Source organism: Enhydra lutris, unplaced genomic scaffold (assembly GCF_002288905.1).
Source record: "Enhydra lutris kenyoni isolate GAN:26980312 unplaced genomic scaffold, ASM228890v2 scaffoldscaffold12, whole genome shotgun sequence".
NCBI classification, from domain to species: Eukaryota; Metazoa; Chordata; class Mammalia; order Carnivora; family Mustelidae; genus Enhydra; species Enhydra lutris.
The window spans coordinates 32,339,484-32,367,458 of NW_019154096.1; the positions used below are offsets into that span (position 1 = coordinate 32,339,484).

The window sequence follows — 27,975 nt, forward strand, 5'->3', positions numbered from 1 at the left end:
GGAGGTTGGTCACAGGGATTAGGTGCCAGAGGGAGGAGGTGCCGTGGAGTAGGGCCAGGACCTGTCCGAGGACTGGACCTGTGAGGTCACCATCATGGTTGGCGAGGTTAATCAGCAAGTGGGCAGTGGGTGGGTGCAGGCTTTTGTAGGCTTCTGTCACTTGTTGGTGCCTCTGGCAAGGAGTGGAGGCGTTCTGAGACTCAGGCTTGAGTGTGGAGCTTTGGAATTGGCTCCACTTGGCAAGTGAGCCAAATGGGGACCATTCTGTTAGCGAACCCCAGCCAGGGGTTAGATGCTCCCCATTGCATCCTGCCGGTGAGCAGGCCCTGAAAGCCAGGAAGGCCTGCAGCCTCCTTGACACCCACCCCAGAACTGTAGCCTTGGAACCCAGAGCCTCGACGGCTCCCTGGTGGTGGGAGGGACTTGAGTGAGGAGTGGGGGCAGGTCATTCCGATGCAGTCATGACTGCCTCTGACCTGCTGGGACCTAAGCACAGGGCCTGGGAGTTGGGTGTGCCAGAGCTGGGAAGCCAGTGCTCCTGGCAGTGCCCTGAGCACAGGAGCCCTGACCCTACTGGACAGGGGTCCCTCCCCAGTCTGCCTATAATGGGTCCCTCCCTTTCCTGGCTTTGCAGAAACCTAGGATTTAGTTACTGGTATTGCATCTGTGTTCACTTTGAAAGGAAGGCCAGGTTGCAAGGCCCCCTGGGGCCTCAGGAAAGAGGAAGCAATCTTGTTAGTCTGGGGTGTGGAAAAGGCAGGGGGCCCTGCACTGCACCTCAAGCAAGGAGAGGTGGCATTGGGGCTCAGCTCCGCCCCAGGGAATCTGCACGTATTGGGGTCCCTGTGACCCATACAGGTCCTCCTGGTGCTGACACTGGTGCTTGTTCTGGGTTGGGGAAGATGGCTGGTCTGGCACTATGCCGGTGACTTGCCTGGGAAGAATCTCTCTCCATACACCCCTCCCCCTACCCGCCCACCCGCTGGCTGGGCTTGGAGGAAGTGTCCCCTTCCGCCCAGAGAGAGCTCAGGCCCCGGTGGGAGTGGGGGCTGGGTGAGGAGCTGAGAGGCTGCAAGGTACAGTAGCTGCAGGTGCATTTGGAGGACGGGGGCTCTCTTCACTACCTAGAGGGCCGGGCCCAGAGGCCTGGGAGCACGGATGCTGGCTCTTCCTACCCTGCACGGCTCCCACCACTGCTGCAGACCTGACCTAAACCAATCCTCAGACCCCTCTGAACACCACTTTGCTTATCCCCAAAATGGGAGTCATTGATTGGGGATAGGTGAGCCATGCACTATGATGCTCAAAACAGGTCTGCTGAGTTTCAACCCCGTACCAGGCTCTGGGTGACAGGAGCTCAGAGCCTCACTGTAGAATAGGACGGGCCAGCATTCCTACAACAGTGGGATCTAGTGGCTATGATCCTAGCTGAGCTGAGTGGAGCAGCTTAGGTCAGACTGCTGGAAAAGGGTATTCAGGGAGGGCTTTCCACAGGAGGTGACCTTTGAGCTGCACCCCAAAAGATGAGTCAGGCAGTGCTCAGCAGAAAAGGCCTGGTGGGGTCATCAGGAGCCAAGGAGCTCCATGGGGGACCCGATCACATCCTTGGAGGGCCTTAAATGCCATCAAAGCCTTACGGTTTATTATCCTCGAGGCAGGGTCATCAAGAAAGGATTTGGAGGGGAGGAGTGACCTACCCAGATCTGATTTATAGAACAATCACTGTGGTGGCAGCTTGGAAGATGTTGTCACAGGAACTTTGAGAGTCCCACTACCATCCAGGATGGAAGGCACATACATGCCCAGCGCTGGCAGGGACCTGGCCACGGGAGCAGGGGTGCAGCGCTGCTGCACAGCGCAGGTGTGGGCACTGGGTGCTGTGGTATCTGAGGGGTGTCCTTGGCTTGTGCACACAGAATCCGAGGGTGCTTGTGCCGTGGTGCAGACGCCAGCCACACCCCAGCATATGGGGGTGGGTCCATGTCGGAGGCTGCTGGACTACTGTGGGTCTGATAAGCAGCACAGACGCTGGGCCTCCGAGAGGTCCCGAGACCACAGGAGCCTCTGAAGGCCAAGGGTAGAGCTGATCGCAGATTGAAGACTCTCAAAGGGATACGTGGCGGTGTCGTGGGGGTGGACTTGGCTGGAGAGAGGAGACAGGACGGAGCTCTTACCTCGAGAGTTAACTCAGCAAACGGTTACAGAGTGCCCTTCCTGTGCCAGCTTTGTGGGTGACAGGGGCAAGGTCCTTACCCTGCAGGAACTCCTGACTATCTAACGGAGGGGGGCACGTGACACTGGCAGTATGCCGAGCTCACTCTGCTGGCGAAGGAGGCAACGAAGTCAGTGCTCTGGGATGACTGGAGGGTTCTCGGGCCGAGAAGCAGGGGAAGGGCATCAGAGGCAGCGGGACAGCCCCTGCAATGTCTCTCAGGACCAGAGGGATTCATCAAAGAGCTACAACCGTTCAAGCCAGGCCAGAAGGCATGGACTTTGTTCCCATCTAGGGGCAAAAATTCATCCAGGCGTCCCATCAGAGAAGAAGGGCCAGGGGCTGCCAGATCCCAAGAGGCCTCAGGTCCTCAGCCTGGTGGGTGTTTGGGGGTATAGTGGAGGACAGTGCTTGCGGGTCACTGCCTGCCCGAGGAGGGTGAACGAGCAGGGCGCCGGTCCTCCGACAGCCTGCGTGTTTCTTCTTGGCGTGGCCACATTCATACGAACTGTGAGGTCAGAGAAGAGCCTGTTTGTCCAGAGGGAGAGGCTGCCTCGAGGCAGGCAACTGGCACCTCCCCACTCCGGTGTTAAAGTCCATCTGGGTGAACCAGGGCAGGAAGGGAGGTAGGAGGGGAATAGGTGATGACCGTTCTGGCGAGTGTACCTCGTCATCCTTCACGAAGACAGCCATGGGGCCCCAGGGGCCAGTCCTGATTTCCACTGCCCCCCTGCCACCAGCATACCCGCAAAGGAGGCACCGCCGTGCCCCATGCTTCGGCAAGGAGATGCGAGGAGCAAGGTGTCAGTTACCGCACAGAGCAGTGACTGAGGACCAGAGAGGGGAAGTGGCCGGCTCCAGCTCACACAGCAGGTTGGACCCACCAGTTCCCAGCTCTTGTGGCACCAAGGCCCCCAAAGCTTTGCAGTAAACTGGCTGGGCCCCCACAAAGCTCAGGTTCTGTCCACCTTCTCTGTACCCCTGGCTTTAGCTATGTCCCTAACACCCAGGAGGAGGAGCGGTAAGCTCCCTCCTGACGGGCTGTCAGCTCCTGCCGCTTTCCTTATCTCCCTCTTCCTAAAACAACCCGAGGAAGCAAACCCAGAAATTCCCAGGACTCACCTGCGTCAGACCAGGTACCTCCCAGCCCAAGTGGACTATGTGTCGCGGGTAATGTGAACACAGCGAGGTCCTGAACCCCTCCTGACAGGGAGGCAGAAATCCCAGCTCTGGGAGTGTGTAAACATAGTTATTTTTAGCCCTCAGAGGGCTGTGGGCACAGCAGCATGACCTGCATTTGGCTCAGCCCCCTCCTCCTGCCCCACCAGGGAGAAGAGGGCTCCTTTCTCCCCTCTCTCCACCGTCAGCCTCGGGGCTGGGCCAGTGGATTCCAGGACCCACTAAGAGAAGAAGCAGGGTGGGGGATCTCAGCGAGGCTGCCCACGGCCAGGAGCTGAGGCCAGGCCTAGCTCACAAGGGGCAGGATGTGGTTTTTAGAGAGGCGACATTTCAAGTTGCAAGAGAACTATTGGAGCCACACAATTTCATGCTTTTTCCATGGGCTCTTATTCTCTAATCTTCGTTACCATCCTCGGTCTGGGCATCAGGAGGCCTGGTCCCCAGGGAACATGCTGCCACTTCCACCACTGGGTGCTCGTGGGTACATGGGACAGCTCTTGGTATCGCATTGGTGCCCTCACCAGTGAAGTGAGGTCATTCCCAACCCAGCTGTGGGGCTGAGGGCTGAGCCGACGAGATCATGGGTGCTCACTCGCTCGGTCCTTCCACAAACACTCACTGAGATCGGGTTGGTGCCAGTGCTATTCTTGCTGCTAACTATAAAGCAGGGAGCCAGCCTGGCAAGGTACTGACCCTCCTGGGACAAACGTCTTCGGTGGGGTGTAGGGGGGAGACACAAGAGACAATTAACAAATAAGTACATCCTTCAGCAGCTGTCAGCTTGCAGTGCATACAGTACAGGAATAATGCAGAGTGATGTGTTGTGGAGTGACTGGGGTGGGCGAGGGGCATGTATTTCAGACAAGGGCTATCAGGAAAGCCCCCTGAGAAACTTCAATAAAACAGAACTCACCATGGTGGCGGGAGGAGGTGGTGAGTGGGAATAGCAAGTGCAAAGGCCCTGGGGCAGGAAGACCAGTAGGGCTGGAGAGCAGTAATGGTGCAGGAGCAGGCAGTGCACTTGGTGAGATGGGGCCAGAAGCACAGGGTGTGTGGGTCATGGGGATGCCTTGGGGAGAGCTATACACAGGAAAAGGTTTGCTCTGTGCCTGCAAGGAGGAGCAGGACGGAGGGGAGAGTGGGAGGGCTGAAGGGCTGTTGCCCTTGTCCAGGTAAAGGAGCTGGCGAGAGAAAGACAGGTTAGAAACCGGGGAGGATGGACGGTGCAAGTGGCAGATGGCTTGGCTGAGAGGGAGCCCCAGAATGAAGTCTGGCTTCTTGACTTCTGCATTTGATGCCTGGACTGTTGGGGGGGGTACGGGAGAGGGCAGTTGATCCAGAAGGGACCAGCAGAGGGTGGAGGAGGAACAGGATCTGGGGAACAGGCTAGTGTGCATTTGCTGTACCTGTCAACGTTCAAGTCCAGACGGTTTCTCAGGGAGCAGCTGCCTGAGGAGTGCCAGGCCCCAGTCTGGCACGGCTCTCCTCCCGGGGGCTCTCTGCCAGCCTCCAGCCAGGCTGTGTGGACGGTTGATCCCTCCAGGCCTGGCCTGGGGTTTTGTCCCAGTGCATGATGGACGAGGGCCTTCCGGTTCCCCAACTTGGAAGCAGGCGTGGGTGGGGGTGGGCAGTGCCTGCGTCCTTGGGGCACAGGATTTGAAGGCTCTGCCCAAAAGGCTGGGCTATATGGACCAGAAGGTGCCCTGCCGGGGGTGATTGGAGCACCATTTGCCGTCAGCTGGACCCAAGGCCTGGGTGTTCCCTACCAAGCCTTCTCAGCTGGACTGATTTATTGTGAAGGAGCCTGTGAGTCCCCCTGTATCTGAGCTAGGATGCCAAGGACAGAGGGAGTTACCAGCACATTTGGGACTTTTCTTCAAGTAAGCTGTACACCCAGCGTGGGGCTTAAACTCACGACCCTGAGCCAGCCAGGCACTCCAACACATGGGATTTTTAACAGCAAACCTAATTTGCCTTCATTTTGTCATCAGCTAGCTTTGTGACCCTGAATATGTCCCCTCCCCTCTCTGGGCCTTGGAATTCCCACCTGACACTAGGATGGAGCGAAAAGTCCTCAGGGTCCCACAGCTTGGGATGCTGCATTTTGGTTACAGAAGATCGGTATTGAGGGTCACAATGTGGGTAAAGACGGGGCTGTGGAGATGCCTTGCAGGGCCCTGGGGTGCTGATGGGTATGGCATAGAAGCCACCTGAAGGATGGTCACAGGATATCAGTCGGAAATGGCAGGCTGCCTGGAGAAGGTCAAAAGGACCAGCTTACCATACAAGCAGTTGTGTCCTCGGGAAAATCACTAGGATTTTTGAAGCCTCAGTGTTGCCATCTGCCAAATGGGGTTGTAAAGGTCACTGATGTCAGAGGGGTGAGTAACTGCGGAGGTATTATGAGGAGAGTGACGTCAGGAGCTCAGCTTGTAGCTCATGAAATGTCTGGCCTCTGGAGGTTGCCTCCTCCCTGTCCCTCTTCAGCTGACAGCAGGAATCATGAATTTCACAGGAGGGGCTCTTCTGTGGGGCTTCCTCTGAGAGCCACAATCCTGGGCCTGGGCGTCCTGCCAAACCTAACTCTGGAGGCAGTGAACCTCGCGGTGGCCTTGGGGACTGGCCCACTGGCCTTGGCTTTCCGAGCATCAGCGTAGGTATCGCTAGGAGAGACGCTTTGGGGCTCCAGCCAGAGGCGGTAATGAGCCCTGAACTCACGCCAGTTGCGTTTTGTGAAGGGACGGGCTTTGATCTCCTATCAGCATCGATGTGGTTGCTCTCGTGTGTGTGCGCGCGTGCACGTGTGCACGTGCACATGTGCGTGTGTGCGTGTGTGTGTGTGTGTGTGTGTTGACTGCTCTGGGTTTTGGAGCTTTGGTGGAAAGTGCGGAAAATAGCAGATGCTGTATCCATTTGCCTCCAAACTGTCTTGAAACGCTATAAATATTTTCTAAAAAGACTAGCTTCCCAAGCCCGATGTGTTAGTTATCTCCTCCCCGAGAAACTGATTCCCGAAAATTAAGACAAATAACCTCTTAAATCACAGTTGTTAACCTCAGATGTAAAAACCGTTACCACGCCAGCCGCGGGTCAGAGTGACTCCCTCTGCCTAAGTGACTCCAAGTGGCATCCAGAGGGTTGTGGCTGCAAAAGGGGAGGAGCCTTGGGCTCAGTCAGGGGGCCTGAGTCCAAGCCTGGCTTGGCCGCTCACTGCTGTGTGACCTCAGCCCCACAGGCTCACCTCTCTGAGCCTCTGGTTTTCTCATCGGGGTGACAGACACCTGCCACCTGCCTCCTCTCAGAGCCGGCAAGTGTCACTGCTCTGTGTTTGTGCTCCGCAAAGGCACCCAAAGGTGACTGTTGGGGGTTCTTTGTGCAAACCACTCTGCCCCCCGCCCCACCCTGCCCCCTCCAGTCACCTGGCTGTTTCAAGGACAGCCTCCAGGGCCTGGGATGCTTTTCAACAGAGAGAGGTAGGGGCCTTGGAGCCTCCAGCAGGCAGGCAGCACAGTAATGCCAGGGCCCACTCTCCTTGCGTTGACTCTTACGTTCAACTTCTATTCGTGGCGAGGGAGGCTGATTGTGTATTTAAGGTAGTCCTGTAAAGTTTAAAAAAAATAAGTAAATGTAGTTAAGCAAAAACTGTGAGTTGATTTTGAGAACAGTATTAAGGTACGCCTGGGTGGCTCCGTCGGTTAAGCATCTGCCTTCAGCTCAGGTCATGATCCTGGGGTCCTGGGATCGAGTCCCATGTCAGGCTCCTTGCTCAGCAGGGAGCCTGCTTCTCCCTCTGCCTGCCACTCCCCCCTGCTTGTGCTCTCTCTCTCTCTGACAAATGCATAAATAAAATCTTAAGGAAATAAAAAGGAACACTATTAAACAAATGGCAGTCTAGATGGCAGGAGGAATTGACAAAAACCAGGTAGGTGGCTGGGACACATGGGGCTTTTCATGTCCTTGTCTTCATAGCCTCTTGTCGACCTCCTTTGCCTTCTCTCTCTTCATAGAGGAGTGGACTGGGACAGGCGATGAGAAGGACACTCAGGCAAACTGTCTTCTGCCCACTCGACACTCACAGGTGACCTCTATGCTTCATCGCAGAGGGGCTAAAGGGGTCCCTCTCCCAGGGTGCAGGCCTTCCTGGCAGAGGGTAGCAGAGACCCCACCAGCAGGCGTGTCAAATGCCACCTGGGAGGGACAACCTGGAGTGCTGTTTCAAGAAGCAATTCTAAGGTCGCATCTGTCTCTGAAGGAGAGTGTGGGGATCAATAAATCATGGCTGCTGTGGTGTGGGAAGGGAGCTTGGTGACATGCCTGCCCTCCTGTCACTCAGGAGTCCCTCTAGACCTGTGGCTGGACGCTGTCCATTCCACATCGCCATCACCAGGCGTGGTGGTTAGCCAGCGGCGGAGCCAGAAGCTCACGCTGGGACACAGCAGGTGCTCTGTGGGTAGCCAGCAGGCAGGGGTGTCCCCCATCACACTGCAGGCCAGGAGGGTCCGTACCCAGCCCTGCATTCATGAAGCCCACATGCTGATCGGTACATGCCGTGGCTGGCCTCGGGCTGCATATGGGGTAGGCACCCAGGAAGTGTGTTGACAGACCCTAGAACAGTCAGTGTGCTACCAGAGCTTCAGACCCATTATCTGTTGTTCTTGGGGTCCCTAGCAGAGCAGGCATGTGGGCTTCTGGCTTGGAAATCCTGGCTGCCGTGTGTACACACGTCATGATCAGGCTCTGTTGTCTTCTGGTTGCTCTTTCTACCACTGCCTTTGTATCTGGTCAGTAGGTGAGGCAGCCCCATATGTCCCCATTTTACAGATGAGGACACTGAGGCCTAGAGTTGGCAAATGACTCGCTTGAGGCTACACAGCTAGTTAATGTAGAGACCTGGCCTGATTCACCATGGCACTCATCTCTGGCCATTTCACCTTCCACTCACAAAGAAAGCTCAAAAGACTTTATGCATCCTGATGTTTAAACTAACTTCCTCCTTCCTTCCTTCCTTCCTTTTTTCCTTTACTCCTTCCTTTGTTCATTTGGAATCTTTGTAGCCTAGTGGCTCGGAGCTCTGGAGCCAAATATTTAGCCTACTTTGCATTTCAACCACTTCTTGGCCATGTGACCTTTGGCGAGTCCCTCAACCTTTATGTACCTCAGTTCCCTCATCTATAAAATGGGCATAAATACAACATAGGGTGGTTGTGACCAATAACAGGTTAACAGTGCCTGGCTCAGGGTGAGGGTTCTCAAGGACCAGCTGGTGAGTGCAGGGCAGGCCATGTCCCGATCATGGGCACTGAGGAATTGTAGAGGTGGGCCGTCAGGAGCATCTCGTGGTCGCGTAAATGTGAGGTGAAAGGCAGATAGGTACACCGAGAAAGCATTTTGGGTGGACGGGCAAGGTCCAGGATGCACTGGACTTCATGGGGTGGTGGGACTAGGGACAGTGTGCATCAGTCCCCATGCATGAGGGGCTGCTGAGAAAGGCTTGCCCATCAGAGGGAGGCTATCACTTGTGGGTGGCAGGGAGAGCCTGCCAGGCAGGGGGACCTAGGTGTCCAGGGCACAGAGGCATGGAATGGGTGGCCCCTGGGTCTGGTCCTAGAGTGCTGGCTCAGTGCGGGGGGTGAGGGGGGTGGCTGGCCTGACCCTGGCAGATCACCGTGTCCAGAAGTTCTTTGGACAAAGCATATCCCCATCCCTTACTCCCTTGCTTACTCCTGCAGTTAAGGCCTCTGGGCTCTACTCTACGGCGGGGCCTGGGGCCTGGGGCATGTGGAAGAGAAGTGGAAAGAAGTGGTTTGTTCCAGTGGTAGGCAGAGAAAATCCTGCCCAAGAGCCTTGGCGTGGGGTAACTGCCTCTCCTTCCTCAGCTGATGAGCCAGCTCACAGCCGTCTGTCTGTCTGTCTGCCTGCCTGCCTGTGTCTCCTCTCTGCATCTGTCTGTGCCCTGCAGTACAAACAACCCCTCCCCAACACACGGCCAGCACGGGTCCGCTCGCACGCCTGGTACTGCCACCCCGGCCCACCCAGAGACCCATTTATTCTGCTGCAGGGGCGTGGGGCCGTTTTAATCATCCTTGCTCTGCCACAAGATACAGATGGTTGTATTATTAATAGTCATAATTAATCAGCCTCCACGGAGGATCTTTTCCCTGGGCGTCAGATCCTCAGGACGAGCAGCCCCACGAGGGCCCGTTCCAGTCTCTGCTTTATAGACAGGGAACGTGAGGCTGGGAGGAGGAGGTGGCTCGCGGCAGGGCCAGGGACAGCAGCCTCGTCGGCGCTCCTGCCCAGCACACCTAGGTGATTGGGGGGAAGCCTTCAGGGCTGGGGGTGGGAGAGCAGCCCTCAGCCTGGGGGGTGAAGTAAGGGGTCCCTGGCAGAGAGCAGAGGAAGAAAGCTAGAGCAGGAGCCAAGGCAGAGGGAGGCAGGGCCTCGTGGGCTAGCAGGAGAGAGGTCTGATGGGGGCGAAGGTGAGGAGCCGGCCTTGAGTGGAGGGGGAGCCAACGCCAGCCCCCCAGCCCCCGCCCCTGCACCCGGACGGTGGGCCTGGGCCTGCTGCTGGCTGCTTCCCCCGCTAAGCTCTGTGTCCCACGGACATGATTTAATGCTTGCGGCAGGCGGCTTCCTGATTTATGGGCTTGTTCTGGACAGGCCTGACTCCGTGAGCACAGCGGCAGTAAGGGGCTTCTCGCACAGTCCTGCGGATGGCCGCCTGCCCACCTGCTCCCCTCGCACACTCTCCTGTCTTCCTCAGAGTGACAGCATCCATACCCGCACGGTCACATGTGCATAGACACACGGTGACCAGCAGGGCTGGCTGAGACGCCCGGTCCTCACTGTTAGGCTTATCCTGAGACTCGGCCACGGTGAATGAATGCCGGGCGCCGTGGCCCAGAGCCCTGGGCTCATGCTTGGGGCACTCCATTCCATGGAAGGAGTCTGGGAGGGGGGATACAGCACCCCTGAGTCTCGGCCTCTCCCCACTGCATTCCCCAGCCCACGTGTACACTGTGCCAGGCCTTGGGGACAGCCCTGTGTCATGGGAGAATCCCAGTCAGGAGTCAGGCAGATCAGGTCACACACTTGGGCTCTGCCACCAGTGCATGGCTGCAACCTCGGCCTATCCCATCCTCGGCGTCCTCCTGTCCATAAAGCAGTTTCAACAGCAGCCACCTCGTGGGGTCAGCGCAAGGATTCGAGGAATAGAAGAGCTGCTGGCTAAGTCAGAGCCCTTCCCCATCAAGCTCTGCTTTCTCAGTCTGTGACATGGTCCTAGTAACTCTTGCTGGCCCTCTCCTGGTGCTCTTTTGAGAGTCAGATGAGAAGAGGGCCCTGTGAAGGGCGGGGGTGCCCAGGGCACTGGTTCCAGCTCTGTGCATGCTGGGCGAGGGGCTCTAGGCACGTGGGGTGGGGCAGGTGCAGGGGCCTGGGCCTCTGTCCTGCTCCCCAGCTGCCACAGTGGGGCCCTGGGGCTTTGGCACGGACTTCCTCTTCCTTGGGATCTCTAGGCAGCGTGCGCTCCTCGTCTCTGAAGCGGGCGTGGTGACAGCATGTACTGTGGTGCGTATGAGGACCCATGGGACATGCATGTTAAGCTTGACACACAGCAACCACTCGAGTTGCCAGTGTCCGTCAGTGTTGTCGCCGGCCTGACAGCATACGGGTGGATGTGGGGTTCGGACGTACAGATGAAGGCCTAGCGAATGACCTACTGACATCACATTGCAACGGTTCCCATGTTTCCAGACGTCGCATCCGTCCGTCCCCACCCAAGAGTCCAGGCCCTTCTTCAGGGCCGCTTAGAGGAGGGGTGGCGGACTCACACCCTGGCCTGCACGATGGCGCCCCGTGGTCCGTGTGGACCTCGGCTGACTCCCAGAGGCCAGGTGCCCAGCCCCGCACGGCCACTTGGCTCCCCAGGAGGCCAGCACTCGCCTCTGTTCTTGCTTCAACTGCACGTCCACTGGCCTGAGGAGGCTGACTTCCTGCGAAGAAGGCTGGGAGGCGGTCCTGATGTCTCACCTGAGCTAGGTAGGGCCTGCAGACCCCGCGGCCAGCCCACGAAATTTCTTCTGCTGGCTGCAGCCTGAGCCCGTCACAGCCCCTATCACGCGTGGACTCCCGGGTCTGTGCCCTGCTCCTGTGTCAGCTTCTGGGGTCCAGAAGACACGCAGAGTCCCCATCCTGGCAAGGACTTTGCTGAAGAAACAAGCCCCTGACACCCAGCCCAGGGCTGCGGGGGCTCAGAGGTTATGCGGGCCAAGATGGGCCCAGAGAGGCAAGGAAGAGAGGAGGCAGGACGGGCTGTGGCCAGGCTTTGAAGGACAGGGATTTGCACACTAGAAGGGATGGCCTTCCAGAAAGATCAAAGTGTGTGGGCAAAGATTTGGAGTCATTCCTAGGAAAAGGCATGCCCTCTCCCATAAGACATCTGGGCTTCTCTTGCCCAGATGGTCTCGGGTCTCAGTGACCAGTGGCTGTGGGATGCAGCAGATGGCCAGTGAGGGGCGGGGCCACCCCCGGGCTGGAGCCAAGCAAAGCCAAGTGGCCCACACAGGCCAGAGCCCAAGACTTTGGCACCAGCCACTCAGAGCTCTCGACTCGAGAGTTAATGATTCATTTGTGGCCAATTTCTGCTGGCCATTGCCTGGAAATTCCCAAGCCTGCCCCTTCCCTTGGCTCTGCGAGCTCCAAGAGTACAGTCTCATTTATACTTGGCTGAGAACATCTCACCCACTATCCAGGGAATGGCTTTTAAAATGAAAGCAGGAGTGATGCAGGTTAGGCATGAGGAAGAACTGATTGTGGGTGGTAGGCTAGGGGCTGGAGTGGTTGGCTTGTATGTAAAGTAAAGTTAGAGTCCCCTCTCTGACCCCATGTGCTCAGTGCTGATGGAAGGAGCCCTGTTTGTGTTTGTGGTGTCTCCCGTTTAGTTCAGAGCAGGTGTGAACGGAATCCAATTGAATGTAATGTGGAAGATGTTGTAGCATTTACAAGGGGGAAGTAGAGCTTGACCAGAGCAGGACTTGGCTGGGTAGAGAAAGCAATAATACATGCAAAGGCCCTGGGGCATGAAAGTCCAAGGGAAGTTGTTAGAGGAGGCTGAGTAGTTGTGGTGTGGCTGGAGTGTGGCTGGAGGATATGAGAGATGTCTAGAAGTATGGACTCAACTGGTAGGTGAAGGGCTTCAAGGACTTGGGAATTTGGCAGTGGGAGGTGCCAGCAGGGGCCAGTCAGGACTGGTACCTGAGCAGGGACAGGTATGTTCAGTTTGGGTTTTTGGCTCATTTGTGCATTCGTGTCTTGATTCTGTTGGCCAACAAACCTTTCATGGTAGCCTGCTCTGTGCAAGCTTAGGCCCAAGCCCTGCGTGGGTCCCTGCACTTGGCTGAAGGTGGGCTAGAGGGAGGGGGTTATATGTAGCAATCCAGGGGAAGGGTGCTGAGAGCATGAGCACAGGTCAGTGTAGAGGCAGGGAGATGACCGATGGCCTTTTCAGACCCACCCAGCCCCTGTGTTCCTTGCAGACTGGACAGACAGCCCGGACATTACCCCTGTCCGGTATGATCATGTGGTCTTACTGATTCCAGATGTGTGATCTGGTCACTTGCAGATGACCAGACTGAGGCCCAGGGAGGGGAGGGTGAGGGCCCGAGCCCAGACACAGCTCAGGGGCCCCCTCTCCCTGTCCTGGCTGGTTGCACACATATCCCCCCACCTCCCCACCTACCCAAAGTATTTCTCTAAATCAGACAAAAGAGAGCAACCTAATCTTCCAGGTTGAAATATCTGGGGGCTTGGGGAGGAGGCTTCCTTTCTATCTTCAACTTCGCAAATTTAATTTCTTCTGATTATTTCTTGACAGTCCCAGGCGTTGGTGGTAAACAACCATTCTCCCCAGAATGTTTCCCTGTGACAGCAGCTTTCTCTGGCGAGGGTGCTATCAACACTTGGCAGGGCCTCCTCCCGGCTCCCGGCTCCCGGCTCCCGGCTCCTGAGAAGTGAGAGCTTCTGAAAAGCTTTCAAGAATGTGGCTCTCCCAGTGCGCCGGGCTGGCAGGGGCTGGGACAGGCGTGGGCCTTGCCTCTTTGTTCCCCACGGCTGCCCATCGCCCAGCCTGCCCTCAGAGCCTCAAATGCCCCTGGTTGTGAATGGTCCCCAAGCGGAGAGGTGGGGTAGTATCAGGTATCCGCTGGCTCCCGAGGCCCTGATGCCCGGGTCCTTGGCACAGCTCAGCGGCCACAGGGAGCTCATCTCCAAAGGGTAACTCTGCCAGGCCTGTCTGTGGCCAGGAGACCGGCAGTGTCCCGGCCTTGTGTCCTCCGTGGCCTGCGTCACGCTGGCTTAGGTGTCCTGAGTCAGAGCCAGGAAATGGATCTGTGTAGAGGGTTGGAGGTGCCATTGCCCTGGGTGGCTGGGGTGAACCCCAACCTCCTGCCTGTCCATGCTACGGTGGGCCTGGCCTGGGTTTGAACAGTGCCTGGAGGAGAGGCTGAGATAGACAGCCAAGCCTCTAACCCCACACGGCTAGTAACTGCCCCTGGAAACGCGCGGGGCTGTGGGAGGAGCAGAGCGCCCAGACGTGGGCTGCAGTGTGTTTGCCCACGCTGGACCACTCTCCTGGAACGCCCCTCCTGGACTTGTCCTCTGGGCAGGAATTTATCCAAGAATTATTCTCCGGTGAACCCTTTCCCTGTGGCCCCTCCTGTAGGGGACGCTGCCCTCTTTTCCTTAGAGTCGGCCTCCGGATCTCCACCAGGACCCCATCATAAGGTCCTGTGGTCACCTTTCCCTGCAGAATGCTCCCCCGGTTACCTGTGTGAGTGCTTTGAGCTTATCTCTGCTTCATGCATGCCTGACACATACTAGATGCTTAGGAAAAGCCTGCTGGATTTGATGAAGGGGGTCCTAAAGGCAGTGTCGGGGTGTCCCTTTGTTAACAATGTGGTAGAGAGGAGAGGAGAGAGTTTGTCGATGGAGAGGCTGACCTCCCTAGGCCAGCCCCCCCCCACCCCCGCCGCACAGCCTGGGCCCGGGGAATTGCTGGAGGGCTGCAAGGGACCCCTCCCCACCTCCATGCAGCCCAGCACCTTCCTTGCTGGCAGGAGCCAGCTCCCTAGGTTGGCCGTGTGATCACTCTCCAGAAAACACCCCAGTGGAAACTGCATGAATGATTGATAAGAGCTGAGAGCTGTTTAATTTTTTCCCCCTGTTTAATGGCTATCAATAATTTAATACGCTCTCTGTATGTTTTTAAGAAATAGCACCCATTTTGCCCGTCTCCGGTTTAGCGGGCTAAATGATTTAAGTGTTGGGAACAGGCTCTGAGGACGGAGGCTGAGCAAGTCAGAGGGATCTGGAGGCTGGGGGTGGGGGAAGACGGGTTCAGAGCCAGCCAGCGGCCCGTGGCCCGGGTGTGTGTGCATGGGCGTGTGTGTTTGTGTGTGTGTGCGCGTGTGTGAAGGTGGGAGGGAGGGAGGAGGGAGGGGGCGGGTGAAAGCCAGCGCCTCTCTGCTAAGAGCAAGATAATTGCTTTTCCGGGTCTCACTGAGCAGCAGCTGAACAGCTGTCCGCTTGTCGCCACCCCCACCCCCACCCCAGTGTCGAGCTTTTCTGATGACTCTGGGGGGCCCATGGGGGCTCGGAAGGAGCTTCAGCTAGTACTACTGGGGGCTGAGAACACCCCCCCCCAACACGTCTTTGCCCCCTTCTAAAGGTTTTAAGTCATTTTTATTTTAACGATGCAGTGACTCCCTGGCCAGCCTTGTTTTCCAGATGGGGTAGGGCTGATGTTGGAGCAGGGAACTCAGAATCGCTCATCTCAGGGCTCCCAGGGACCAGGAAGGTCATCTGCCAGGGTTCCCCCAAACTTACCAGATGCAAAGGATCCCCTGGGAGGACTTGTTAAAAATTTAAATTTCTGGGCTGCGTTCCAAACCCACAGCCTTCCCTTCTCCAGGGAGAGGCCTGGAACGTGTGGGTTTACCAGGTAGCCCACCCAGGTAAGTTCTTATCGGCAGAGGAGTTCAGGAAATGTCGACTCCAGCTCCAGTTCCGGTGCTCACAGCATACATAGCACCACATGGCTGCTCCCCCTGCTCGCACACCTCCGGGGACAGGGTACTCACCACTCTGGGAGACAGCACATGCACTTGGGGAAAGTATGCTCGGTCCAGAGGTCCCTCTGACATTAGGCTGGTCCCACTCAGGCTATCCTCATGTATGTGGAGTTAAACTCCACCAAGAACAGACCACCTCTCCTAGGACCTCTCCCTTTCTGGCTGTCCACTGGTTTATCTATGCCTCTCTGTTGGGCAAGGAGCTTCCTTTCCTAGAAAAGCACTCTGGGTACCAGAGAAAATGTCCCAGGAATAGCCCAGGCATAGGGGTGGGGGGGGAGTGGGCAGACACCATCCCTGGCACAATGGGGACCTGGAGGGAGGCAGAAAGAGACCTGGGCTTCAGAACTGCCTTGACCTGTCAGGGTCCAGTGCTCCCGTGGGAGAGAAATATATGACTCACCAGAGACTATGGACTAAGCCAGATCTCCGGGATGACAGTGAGGGATCTGAGACCAGAAGAAACTGCCCCAGGGTCACCCATCCATTAAGAACAGAGCTGGGGTGGGGCGCCTGGGTGGCTCAGTGGATTAAAGCCTCTGCCTTCGGCTCAGGTCATGATCCCAGGGTCCTGGGATCGAGCCCCGCATCAGGCTCTCTGCTCGGCAGGGAGCCTGCTTCCTCCTCTCTCTCTCTCTGCCTGCCTCTCTGCCTACTTGTGATCTCTGTCTGTCAAATAAAATAAATAAAATCTTAAAAAAAAAGAACAGAACTGGGACTGCAAAGATAGGGCAGGGGGGCCCAGCGAGGGGCATCAAGGATGAAGCCCTGGTGCTGGGGGTCCACTGACCCCGGTTACCGCTGGGCTGGGAGCCAGGACAGGGCAGGGCTCCTCCTCCTCACTAGGCGCTCGCTGGTGGAGACAAGTCAGTACATCCAAGGATTTGTAGCAGAGCCGAGGCCCCATCTGTCTGGCATCACAGCTCTTCCTTCGCTTTGCCTGGTCTTTTGCCTTGTTTCTACAGAGAGGCCGCACTGACTGCACGTCAGCCTTGCTTTTTTTCTTTTAATCGTTAGAGGGAAGGAACGGTACACATTTCACAGGTGTCATTGTGCACTGCAAAACAGCACGCCCATTAAGCCCTCCTCCGTTGCATAGATGCTCATGGTACCCTCAAATTCAGCCCCACCCTCGATGTATGTGGGAGAAGCCTGGGTCCTGGCAGGTGCTGGCATACAACCCATCTTGTGATTACCAGTCCCCCAGTGCCCCTTCACCGAAACCTGCTCTGGTCTTTACAGCATCACTCGGGGGCATGGGGTGGGGGTGGTTGTAGGTCTTGACCCCGGAGGAAGAGGAGGAAGGGTGCCGCTGAACCCTGACAGGGCTCTTGCTTGCAGAGCTCTGAGAGCTGGCAAGACCGCAAAAGACTAATCCGGGCTCAGGAAAGCCCAGCCTGGGAGAGAGAACTGCATGAGTCTAGATACCTGGGCAAAGCCTGGGGCAGTCAGGGAAGGCTTCCAGGAGGAGGTGCCACCTGACCTAGGGCTTGAATCATGGAGGGAAGAAGAAAGGCATCCCAGGTGCAGGGGTGTGAGGCAGCACTGTGAGTGTGTGGGGGAAAGTGAGATGAAGACAGCTGGGCTGGAGAGGTGGGCAAACCAGGGTGGGCTGGACCTGGTATGGCTGGGTAGAGCACCACAAAAGGCTGGATTGTTCCAGCTTCCGTTGAAGGACTACATCCATGCAGGAAAGTGTGCATATCCGAAGTGTAGCTTGACAAATTGTCACAAAATGAACACAGTCATGTAACCACCATGCAGATCAAGAACATTCCAGATGCCCCAGAAGCCCCTATGTGCCCCCTCCCTGTCCCTGCTTCCCCTCCAGGACAGTGACTTCTGATTTCCAACAGTATGCTGCCAACAATACAAACACCCCAAAACTTCATGTCTTCAAACAAACGACCACCATTTGTTATGTCTCCTGGTTCTGGGGTTTGCCTGGACCATCCCTCTGCTGGTTTCCCTTGGGCTCATGTGACTCTAGTCACCCGAAGGGCCGACTGGACCAGAAGGCTGGTGGTGATGGGCTCAGTCACATCTGGCGGTTGGCACTGGCTGTAGGCTGGGTGGCCTCAGTTGTCCCCCATACGCCAGTAGGGGAGACTGGCCTCTGACGGGGCCAAGGTCATAAACAGTATGCCCCGAAGGCCTAGTCTCTGTAAGCCAGAGAATGTTCCTTTCAGGAAGTCCTATTGGCCAAAACAGGTCTCAAGCCCAGCCCAGGTACAGGGCATCGAGAACAGACTCCCCCGCCTTGATGGGAGTCACCACAGCGAAGAATCTGTCGCCCTGTTTAGTCGACCACAAGCACAGAGTAGTCTGCCTGGTCTTGACCTTTCTGTAAATGGGGCCCTTAAGCATGTTCTGTATCGCGTCTGGCTTCTTTGGGCTGTTGGGTGTGTGAGATTTCTCTCCATTCTTGGATCTAGTTGCGGATCCTTTGTCCTCATTGCCGTGGTTTTTATTCCACTGTGTGGGCCACCAGGTGTCCATCCTATGGTTGATGGCCTTTGGGAGGCTTTTGGGGGGGGTGGGCATTACAAATAGCACTGCTCTGAACATTCTAATACATGTCCTCGGGTGCCCCACACACGCGTATCTCTAGAGGTGGAGTTGCCGGGGTGCGATAAGCCACTTGGAAGGGTGGGAGACACTTCCAAACTAGTTTCTAAGGCAGTGGCCAGTGCATGCCCTTCCAGCCATGTTTGGGAAGGCCGCAAAGGCTTTGTAGCGGGGAGCAATGTGTCTATGGGGCTTTTAGGAAGTCCTCCTGGCTGAAGATCTCTGACCCGGAGGCTCCCTGTAGTGTCCCTGATGGACCCACCTCGAGCCACAGGCCTCCAGGCTGGGGGAGGTAGAGCCATCAGACCAGCTGGCCTCCCGGACCCCCAAGACTTGGGGAAGCTGTGTGCCTGCAGCGCTGACCCATGAGGACGCTGGAGCCGGAGGGGCTGCCGTTATGGCCTCCATCCGTGACAACTTGGGGCAGTGGGTCAAGCAGTCCCCAAGGAGATTGGGATCTACCTCTGGCCTTGCCTCTCTTTTACCATGATCCCCTGGGAGGAAACCCTTTCCCCAGCAGGGCTTTGCTTTCCACATTTGGGAATCAACAGAGAAGAGTATCAACCTCACCAAGTCTCTTACCTCTCCCCAGCCCCAAGGCTGTATACTGGAATGTAACAGGGAGGGGCATCAGGAGGCCCTTGGAGAGCTCATTGGGCTTCCTGAATTAAAGACACATGTCAGGGGCACCTGGGTGGTTCAGTCGGTTAAGCGTCTGCCTTCAGCTCAGGTCATGATCCCGGTATCCTGGGATCAAGCCCCACATCTATCAGACCTCCTGCTCAGTGAGAAGCTTGCTTCTCCCTCTGACCCTCCCCCTGCTCACTCTCTCTCACTCTCTCAAATAAATAAATTTTTAAAAAAATAAACAAGTACATAAATCTCCAAGACACACGTCAGTTGGCCAGTTTTCTTCATCTTATTCACTAAACACCTTCACTGCCCCGTCCATCAGTCACTCGTTTGTTTGTCCAACCATCCCTCCAGCAGTCACTGGCCTTTCTAGCCTCAGAGGAGAGGGATAAACTCGACTCCATTCCTGTGGTCCAGGAGCTCCATCCAGGGAGGAGACTGGCCTCCAGAAAGCTGGAGAAGACATGGTCAGCCAGACCCCAGCCTCCTGGGAGGCGAACAAGGGAAGGACGGGCCGCTCCTGGAGGCTCAGTGGAGGCACTTGAGCAACGTCTTGAAGGCCAGCGGGGCCCGGAAAGACGGAGCAGTGGGGGACAGGGCTCGGAGCAGAGCACCAGATGTGACCCGCGGCCCTGAGGTGTGTGTGTGCCCATGAGCTGCTGCTGTTGGAGCCGGGGCCTGGGCCAGGCCTCTAACACCAAGTTCAGGAGACAAGCTCTGGCTGGGGAGCTGGGAGACTGCGTCCAGTTTCTGGAATGGCTCCACTTCGAGGGGGTCAACTCAGCCTTCCAGGACATGGCCAGAGGAGCCTAGGCAGGCAGAGCTAGGAGGTCAGTGGGGCAGATGGGGGCCACCTGCAAGGTCGGCTTGGAGTTAGCTCACTGTGCCCTCTGGTCTGTCCCGCAGGACTTGCTGTGCTGTGTTTGGCCAAGTTGGACCGCGGGGGCCATCGCCTTCTTCCCACCTCGGCCTCCTTTTCCTAACGCCCTTAGCAGCCTTGAGTCCTGGTCGTCTGCAGAGGCCTCAGCAGGTAAGCAGGACGGACTGGCCCCCGGCGCTGTGCGTCTGGTGCTGTGGGGCTGGGGAGCTGAGGAACGAGGGGACAGGGCTTCTTTCTCAGTTTTCACTTCCTTCTTGGCTGCCTCCTCTCAGAGGGAGCCAGACAGTGGAGGGGGTTGCATCCTGGCCTGGGACTGGGATATTAGGTTTTGCGTTGTTGCCAGGGCCCATGTGGCCTTAGACGGGCCCATCTCTCCCCAGCCCTCCCATCTGTACTGAGAATAATAATGGCGGATGCGCTGACCCCGTCTCTGTGTGCCAGGCACCACACTAAGTGCTGTGTCGTTATTAACTCTTTCCATCTGCACACCAACCTGTGAGGCAGCTGCTGGAATCAGGTCCACTATAAAGGCAAGAAGCCTGAGGCTTGTGGTTGGGAAGGAACTTGCCCAAGGTCACATACCTGGCTAAGCCCCCATGGGTACCCCTTTGGGTCTGTGTGGCTCCAGTACACCCATCCCTAATCCCTAGACCTTTCTGTCCCTGGCTGTGCCCACCTCTGCTAGCCTCTTCCTGGGGGCAGAAACTGAGGCAGTCATGGGGTCTTCAGAAGTGCCAGTCCTAACCCAACTCACAGCAAAGGGAGGGGACTCCCACAAGGTGACAGGCTGCAGTGACCTGGGGTCATACCTCATTTGTGGATGTGGTGTGACATGAATCAGGCCTGGCCTCTGCGGTCCCCAAAGTGGTACCTAGGGCCCCTTCTAGAGGAAGAACATGCTGGCTAGATAAGGTTCTCTCTCCCTCTGCCTCCCTAGTTCAGTTTTCCTAGCTTGTATTAGGCACTTACTGTATGCTAAGCCTGGTGTCTGACCCTAGGATAGAGGCGAAAGGGGCTTATCTCATTCAGGGAGATCACAACAGATGTTATACAAGCCCCGTACCAGTGCAGTGGACAGTGCTGAGAGTTTGGGGGTGGGCATTCCAGAGGAGGTAACCCCAAAGTGAGTAGCGTTGTAAGGAAGACAGGAGCAGGGGATGGGTAGGAGAGCCTGGCAGGAAGGGGGATGAGGTTGGCAAGGGGATGGGAAGATTGTAAAAGCCACAAGTGCCAGGATGGAGAACTGGATCCCAAAGGCAGTGGGGAGCCATGGAGGGTTCAAAGTGAGATAGGGGCCTAATGAAGGTGGCTGCATTAGAGAGGCTATCAGAAGGGCCCTGCTGCAGGAGTGAAAACGTAAGACACCAAGGCAGGGAAGTTGGCAGGGGTGCAGTTGGCCGGGGGTGGGGGTGAGGCATGAGGGTGGGAAAGCTGCCATGATGCAGGGTGGGGGGTAATGATGGAGCTCTGCACATGAGTATGGGGAGTCTGGAGTCTAGGAAGTGTTCTTGGAGGCAGTGGGCCAAGTTGTGGTCCAGTGTTGTCTCTGAGAGGGCCAAGATTTTCGCGAGAAGGAAGATGAATTGGGTGGTGTGGTGGTTAAAAATGGGCATGATGTTCTCAGCTATAAATACCGATATACATATAAGTTCCAGAAGATTCTCCCCACCCACAGTCAAACCTGTATCCGTGAATAGCTATGCACACATGCTTGTGCACACAGACACGCAAAGCTGTCCATGTGTGCTGAGGGTATACAGATGTGCGTGCACACCCACGTGCAAATGGGCACGCATGCACAGATGCACGCGCTGATACCCGGAGGAACACTCCCTCACACACGCATGTACACAGACATGGCTCACGCACACCACAAACATACACGTGTGCACGCAGACTTGCACGCACGTACACACCCACAGACGCCTTCACAAACTCCCATGGTGAAGCTCCACAGCCGCTGGGCACAGGCCCTCCCAATGCACACGGTCCCCCACACGCACGGGGAGGCTCTCCTGTGTGCACACAAAGGGGCTCTGTTCCAGGGAGAAGGAGTCGTTCGGGGTTCAGTGGCTTCTCACCTGTCAGAGCTTCCATGGCACAGGGAGTTGCAGGGTCTGTCTGGTGTGGAGGGTTAGTCTACGTGTGGGGAACAGGTTCGGGCAGGACCTCTGGGGGAGAGGAGAGGAGGATAAATCTGCCAGCTTGCTTTAGAGACCCAAAGCGACCGAGCACAGAGCCCAGCTCTTGCAAAGTCGCAGACAGGTGAAAGTTTTCACCTGCCCTTCGCGGGCCTTGCCCAGCTCCCCAGCCCACGTCCGTCAGAATCCACTAGAATCGGGACTGGCTATGTCATTTGTGGGGCCCACGGCAAGACAAAAAATAAGAGTCTCATTATTCACAAATGATTATGAGTTTGGTGGCCACAGAGCATCATGGGTCCTTCTAAGCATGGGGCCCTGTGCAGTTGCCCAGGGAGCCCGCTCTGCCCGTATGAAGCGGAGTGATTGCGGGATTAAGTGCCAGGAACTGAGTTTGTGTGCAGTCTCCACCAGGAACTTACCAGCCCAGAGACCTTGGGCGAGTCCCTCGTTGCCTCTAGGAGTCTTGTCGGCCAAGGGGAGGGATGTGCCCCTCCTCCCCCAGTGCCAGCATCCATCTTGTCCCCAGCAACCTGGGACAGTGGCTTCAGCTGGAGTGAGATTTAGATCCCCTCTGTCAGGCAGTGGTGTCAAGGATGCCCTGACCTTTGGCGGCCTGGTTTGTCTGTGCTTTGCCAAACCCACCAAGGGCAGAGGTGGCTGGGAGCGTCTGCTCTGTGTTTTATTTGCAGAGTCTTCTGCCTGATTGTCTTTTGCCTGCCCACCTCTGCTTGGCAGACTCGCTGTAGCTCCGATGCCATGGAGCCTTCTCTGACCCCCGCCTCTCCCTCCTGACCTTCACCCTGGGACCCTTCCAGGAGCTACCATGACCCCTTGCCCTGAGACTTCTCTACCACGTGCAGAGCTTGTTCACACCCCAACCCATCACTGAACAAGCCCTTGACAGGTCCCCTCCTATGTGTCAGACGGGAAACAGAGGCTCAGGGGTACAGCCCGCACCCTGGCACCTGGGTGAGGGCAGGCCCACAGCAGCCAGGGGTGTGGGCAGTGACAGCAGAAGGAGGCCCCTGGGCTCTGCTCTGGGCCAGCTTCCCATGTCAGCATTCTGGAAGACTGGCTTTTCCCCCTGGGAAAGAGCTCCAGCCTCTAGCCCAGTAGAGACCCCAGAGGTGTGTGGGGTGCCAAAGAGGGCCCGGTGGAGCTGGAGGGCTGGCCAGCTGGAAGAGACCAAGCCCCAGCCCTGCTCCTCCCTGCAATGACTTGGCCCCGTTCCCGCAGCCAGATGTGTGTGGTTCCGAAGCATCAGGCGCAGAGGTGAGAAGGCCCCAGCTGGTCTGGGCCGTAACGGCCTGCAGAGGCTGGACACAGAGAGAGGGTCTCTCGTCGGGGCCGTGACCGTGGGCCCGTGTAGCCGGCAGCTTGTGAACAGCTTTGTGAACGGCTTCGGCTGGTACCTGCAGAAGGTCCTGACCTGATCAAAGGTACAGACTGTGGGCCGAGGCTTCGGGGTTTTCCAGCTCTGCCACTCCTCTTCGTGATGCCAGATTCATGGCTTGACCTCTCTGTGCCTTATTTCCTCGTCATTAGAATCGGGATACTGGTAGGACATAACTCACTGTGTTGTGAGGAATTTGGTCAACTAAGCCATGAGCATCTCGGCTGCTGAGTCTAGAATGTGGTTCGCACCCCACCGCATGCGAGTGGATCGTGGGCAGGCAGCTGGAGGACAGTGGTAGAGCGGACGTGAGCGCTGTGGGCACACGGAGGTGGCGGACTGTGGGGGGTGACATGGCTGGTGTCATTTAAGAAAAGACGTAGGGAGACAGCAGCATTGGGGCTGGGCTGGATTCGAGTTTCATGAGATAATCACAGTTGTTGATCCCAGCTCTGTGGGCAGAGACATGGGGTGACAGCCACACTCCCTGGCCAGCCCCTCTGGCCCCTGGTTTGTGACTTTGGGTTGCCAGCATGCACACCATCAGCTGTCAGTCAGCAGAATTCCCGGGTTATATGGAGCAAGGCGGCCTTGGGGCTGGCTGCAAAGACCTTGACAGCAGGCCCGGCCGTGGCATTCCCCCATGCCACGGGGCCCCATGGAGCGTGCCTGTCCGTCTTCGGCACCAGCTGAGAATGCACACCCCGTTCTCCTTGCCTGGAATTTGTTGCCCGCGGCCCAGACCCCTCCACTGCCAGCCTGGGAAGCCTGCCCTGAGCCCACATCCCTGAACCCAGCTGGAACTGGAGATCGTCTACAGGCCCCTGATCATTCCTACCCCAGGTAGACCACTCTCCGTCAGCAGGGCAGGGCTGCTGCCCTGGCAGGTCCTCCGAGCAGGACTTTGTTCAAACCTCAGCCCTGCCACATACCTGCTGTGTGACCTTGAACAAGCTGCTGCCCTTCTCTGAACAGTTCTGTATGGGTACATAAAATCAGAAGGCTGGCACCCATCGGGGGTCATAGCCCGCAGTGGTCTCCGGGGTTTTGACAGCCCAGTGAGGCCGAGACTATCTTCTAATACAGATAAGGAAACTCAAAGCACAGAGAGGTTAGGAAGCATCCCCAGGATCACAGAGCTATTGGTAGAGCTGGGATTCAGCCCAGTTTTATTTGACACAATAATATGTGTTTTCTCCACTACAGCAAACTGTGATGGGTACTTGGGTACTCCCGGGCGATCCATTCACTCTGCCAGCCAGAGCCTGCTGAATGTTTACCAGGCTCTGGTCCTGTACTAGGCACTGACGTCTAAAACTGAATCTGCATCTGAGAAGCTAAGTGAGCACAGCCCTGGGCTTCGAAGTCCCAGGGTCTCCAGTGCAGGACCTGCTAGCAGGGGGCCCTCAGCAAGTGAAGGGTGAAGCAGCTGGGAAGAGCAGATCTTCCAATGCTAGAGGAGGCAGCCTGCGGGACTGGCTTGAGGAGGAGGCTGGATCCCTATGCAGAGTGGGAGAATAGGGTCTTTCTAGGGTCTCTGCACAACTTGGAAAGACTCGCCCTGTGGGGTGTTCAGTTGGAGAGGAAGATTCATTGAGCCACAGTTGGAAGTAGGTGCTGAGGGAGCCCCTGAGGGTCTCAAAGACTGGGCTAGTTTGACCTTGATCCTGTAGAGAGTGGGGAGCCAAAAGGGCTGTCCAGCAGCAGTAGCAACTCTGAAGGCCAGGAAGGGAGGGTGGGCTTTGGCCCACTAGGCTCCCAGCTCCTCCCAGAGTGGTGACAGCAGGGAGGAGCAGGGCTGGGCCTTGTTTACTCCAGCAGGCCGGAACCCCAGCTTTACCAGGCCCTCTTCAGCACTCCAGACCCCTCTGCGGCCTCCTCTAGGCCAAGGGCTGGAGCTCTTTACCAGGAGGAAAAGCCAGTCTTCCAAAATGCTGGAATAGGAAGCTGCCCCAGAGCAGAGCCCTGGAGCTACCCTCCATTACCCCCATCCATACCCCTGCGTGATGTGGGCCTGACCTTAGCCCACGGGTGGGGTTGCAGGGAGACATAGGCAAACCTGTTGAGTGATGTGCTAGGGACGGAGAAGCCCAGAGACCAGCCCAGGGTCATCCAGCATCCCCGAGACAGGTGCAAAAGACCAGCAGGCCAGGCGAGAGGGATTTTTTCCTGAGGGTGGGAGGGAAGGTCTGTGTCCCCCTCTGGCTCTCCCAGAGTCCCATGTGAGCCTCGCCAGCTGGATGTGATCACCCCTGTAGGTATGCAGAGCTGCACGTGTGCCGCAGGGGCCCCTGACCTCGGCTACCAACAGGGCCGGCTGGAAATTGGTAAATTACACCGAGAAGGATTCCTTGGGTGTTATTCACTCCGGGTGCTTCTTCCTCCCACTGATGTTTGCTCACCTGGCTCTGTCTGAGCGCCTGAGTCGGTCTCCCTCTGGTCCCTAAGCCATACACTTAGGATGAGAACAACCACGCCTCTGCCCTGTGTCCCAGGTCCCAAGCCTCCGTGACCTTGCGAGGCGGGAGCAGACACTGGGTGCGGCCTCAAGGGTGGCATCTTCATTTGAAGCATCTAAATAGTCTTTAGAAATCATTTGGCCCAATGTCTCATGGTACAGATGGGGAAACTGAAGTGTGGCCCAGGGTGGCACGCCATGCTTTCAGCGGAGGCCGCTGCCGCCCTCAGTAGCTTTTGAAGCAGGGCAAGGGTAGAGCCTGTCAGGGCCCCAGACCTGCAGTGGGGGTGGTGACCTGGCCCTGGGGCACAATGAAGAAAGGCAGGACCAACCCCTAAGGACCTGGGGGCATAGAGATTAGGGCCTGGGAAGTTCTGGGGGGGGGGGGTCTGTGGAGATCCACCCAGAACCGGGACTGAGAACAACCTTGGGCGTCCTCAGACCTGGCTCTGTGAAGCCTCTTTTGTCTTCCAGCTCCTGTAATCACCACCTCCTGCCAAGGCCTGGACCATTAGGGCTCCTCCTCCCATCTGTTTACCAAGAGAAAGGAGTGAGGGCTAGAGATTACTGGCCCACAGGCCAGGGCGGAGAGAATACTCTGGAGTCAGGGCCCTATTTGAAAGCTGACAAGTTACAGGGGGTGAGTAAGGACAGAAGGCTCATGAAACCAGGGACCGCCCAAAGTCCTTTGTCGGCCCCCTGGGCTGAGCCACAACAGGGTGCCCAGCGCAGCCTGAAGTTTATGAGGCTGAGGATCTGGTGTGGTATCCAGAAAAAACGTCTGGGTTCCAAGGGACTCTAGGGTCAAGGAGGGCTTCCTGGAGGAAGTGGAGCTGCAGCTGGACCCTAAAGAAAGAACATGACTGTGAACTGAAAGCATTCCAAGCAAAGGGAACCAGCTGGGTCAAGGCCCTGAGGCAGGCACGTGGGGTGGGGGTGGGGGGCAGACCGTGGGGCTGGGTGGAGGGCCCAGACTGGGCAATGAAAGAAATGAGGTGGACATGCCCCCTAGAGGCCAGATGGCAGAAGGAGAAGGGAGTTTGCCCTTTGCTTCTAACTTGCTAAATCCCCGAGCAGATTCCTGCCCCACTTCTGTGCCTCACTTTCCCTTAGATCTCCCTAGAGTTTCAGACACAGTAGGGCAGTGCCTCAGTAGAAGGGTCTGACTTTGGGGAGGGTGTGGGCAGATGCCAGGATCCTAGGCTGCCTGGGAGTTGGCGGCCAAAGGCAAGGGCACTGCTGCGGGACCCAGGGCTTCTCTTTGGCTAGGGGAGAGCTGACCTCAGACTCCACGGTTTTGCCAGGAGTCTGCCCCAGCCTGGCCGGATGGGGCCTTGAGCACCCTGGGGAAGGACCACCCCCCACCCCCACAATGGGCTAAGCGTCTGACTCTCAGAGCCAACTCCAGAGCCAAGAGTCTGTGGAGTGGGCTTCCCTTGTCCTTCCTGTTCTCAGGGAAGGGGGGACAGGTGGCCCTCCCCAAGGAAGGAGGCCAGGTCAGAGCCGTTTGAGTCCCACACGCCGGCGCCAGGCCTGGGATGTGTGGAGGGCTGGGTGTGCTGGCGCCCCTCCGAGTGTGGGCCCTCCCCGTAGCCCAGGCTGAGCCCCAGTTGTGTTCGGTCTGCCTCCACTGACCCACAGAGTCCTCTCTCACCCTCTCCTATCAGCGGGGTGGCAGCCACAGGCTCTTGGACACCTAGTACCCGAGATTGTGCAGATCTCCCCACCAGTGTGCACCGTGGCCAGCTCAGGCCCCGTCAGCCCGGGGTTGGCCTGCGTTTCTGCTAGGACAGCCCAGAACTCTCTTCTGCAAGAATACAGCTACCACTACCGGCAGAGAGGGCAAGTCACCCTCCTGCAAAGCCTCTTCATGACCCCAGCTCCTGTCATCCTCATAAACAATAAAATGGTGGTCTTTGTGGGGCCCATTTTGTAGAAACTGCACGTTGGGAAGAGAAGGCAGGAGTTTGGGTCAGGGTTACACACACGCTGCTGAGCAAGAGCTCAAGTCTAGGGCACCAGGCCCCGGTCAAGCTCCTCTGGGGACCAAGCCCATGTTTTCTGTTCATGGCCAAAAGGCAGGTGCAGCAGGGCCTAGGGAGAGGAGGTGGAGGAGAAAGGGAGACCCCCTGGGAGCCCGGCGGCCGGGGAGCCAAGGACAAAGACGCCAGTCATGTCTCTCTTCCTTGGCTCCAGCTACTTTAACTGGCTGGGTCTGCCAGTGTACTGACATTTACCTGGTGGGGAGGAGGGCCTCCTTCCTCTTGAATCAAGATGCTAAAAATAACTGGGCCCAGCTTCCCAGGGCCCTGCCCAGCTAGCGCCTGCCTGCCCACCTCGGCGACCTTTCTCCTGGGCTCTGCGAGCTAATTGCTTTGTG

General features: G+C 57.1%; 1 protein-coding gene across 1 annotated transcript in view; it reads left to right on the forward strand.

The window, feature by feature from the left end:
* LOC111144720 (zinc finger MIZ-type containing 1) overlaps positions 1–27,975 on the forward strand; it is a 263,603-nt gene that overhangs the window by 58,545 nt on the left and 177,083 nt on the right. Inside the window, 1 exon segment of the mRNA XM_022499165.1 lies at positions 19,627–19,750. The gene's annotated coding sequence lies outside the window, so the exon portion shown is untranslated.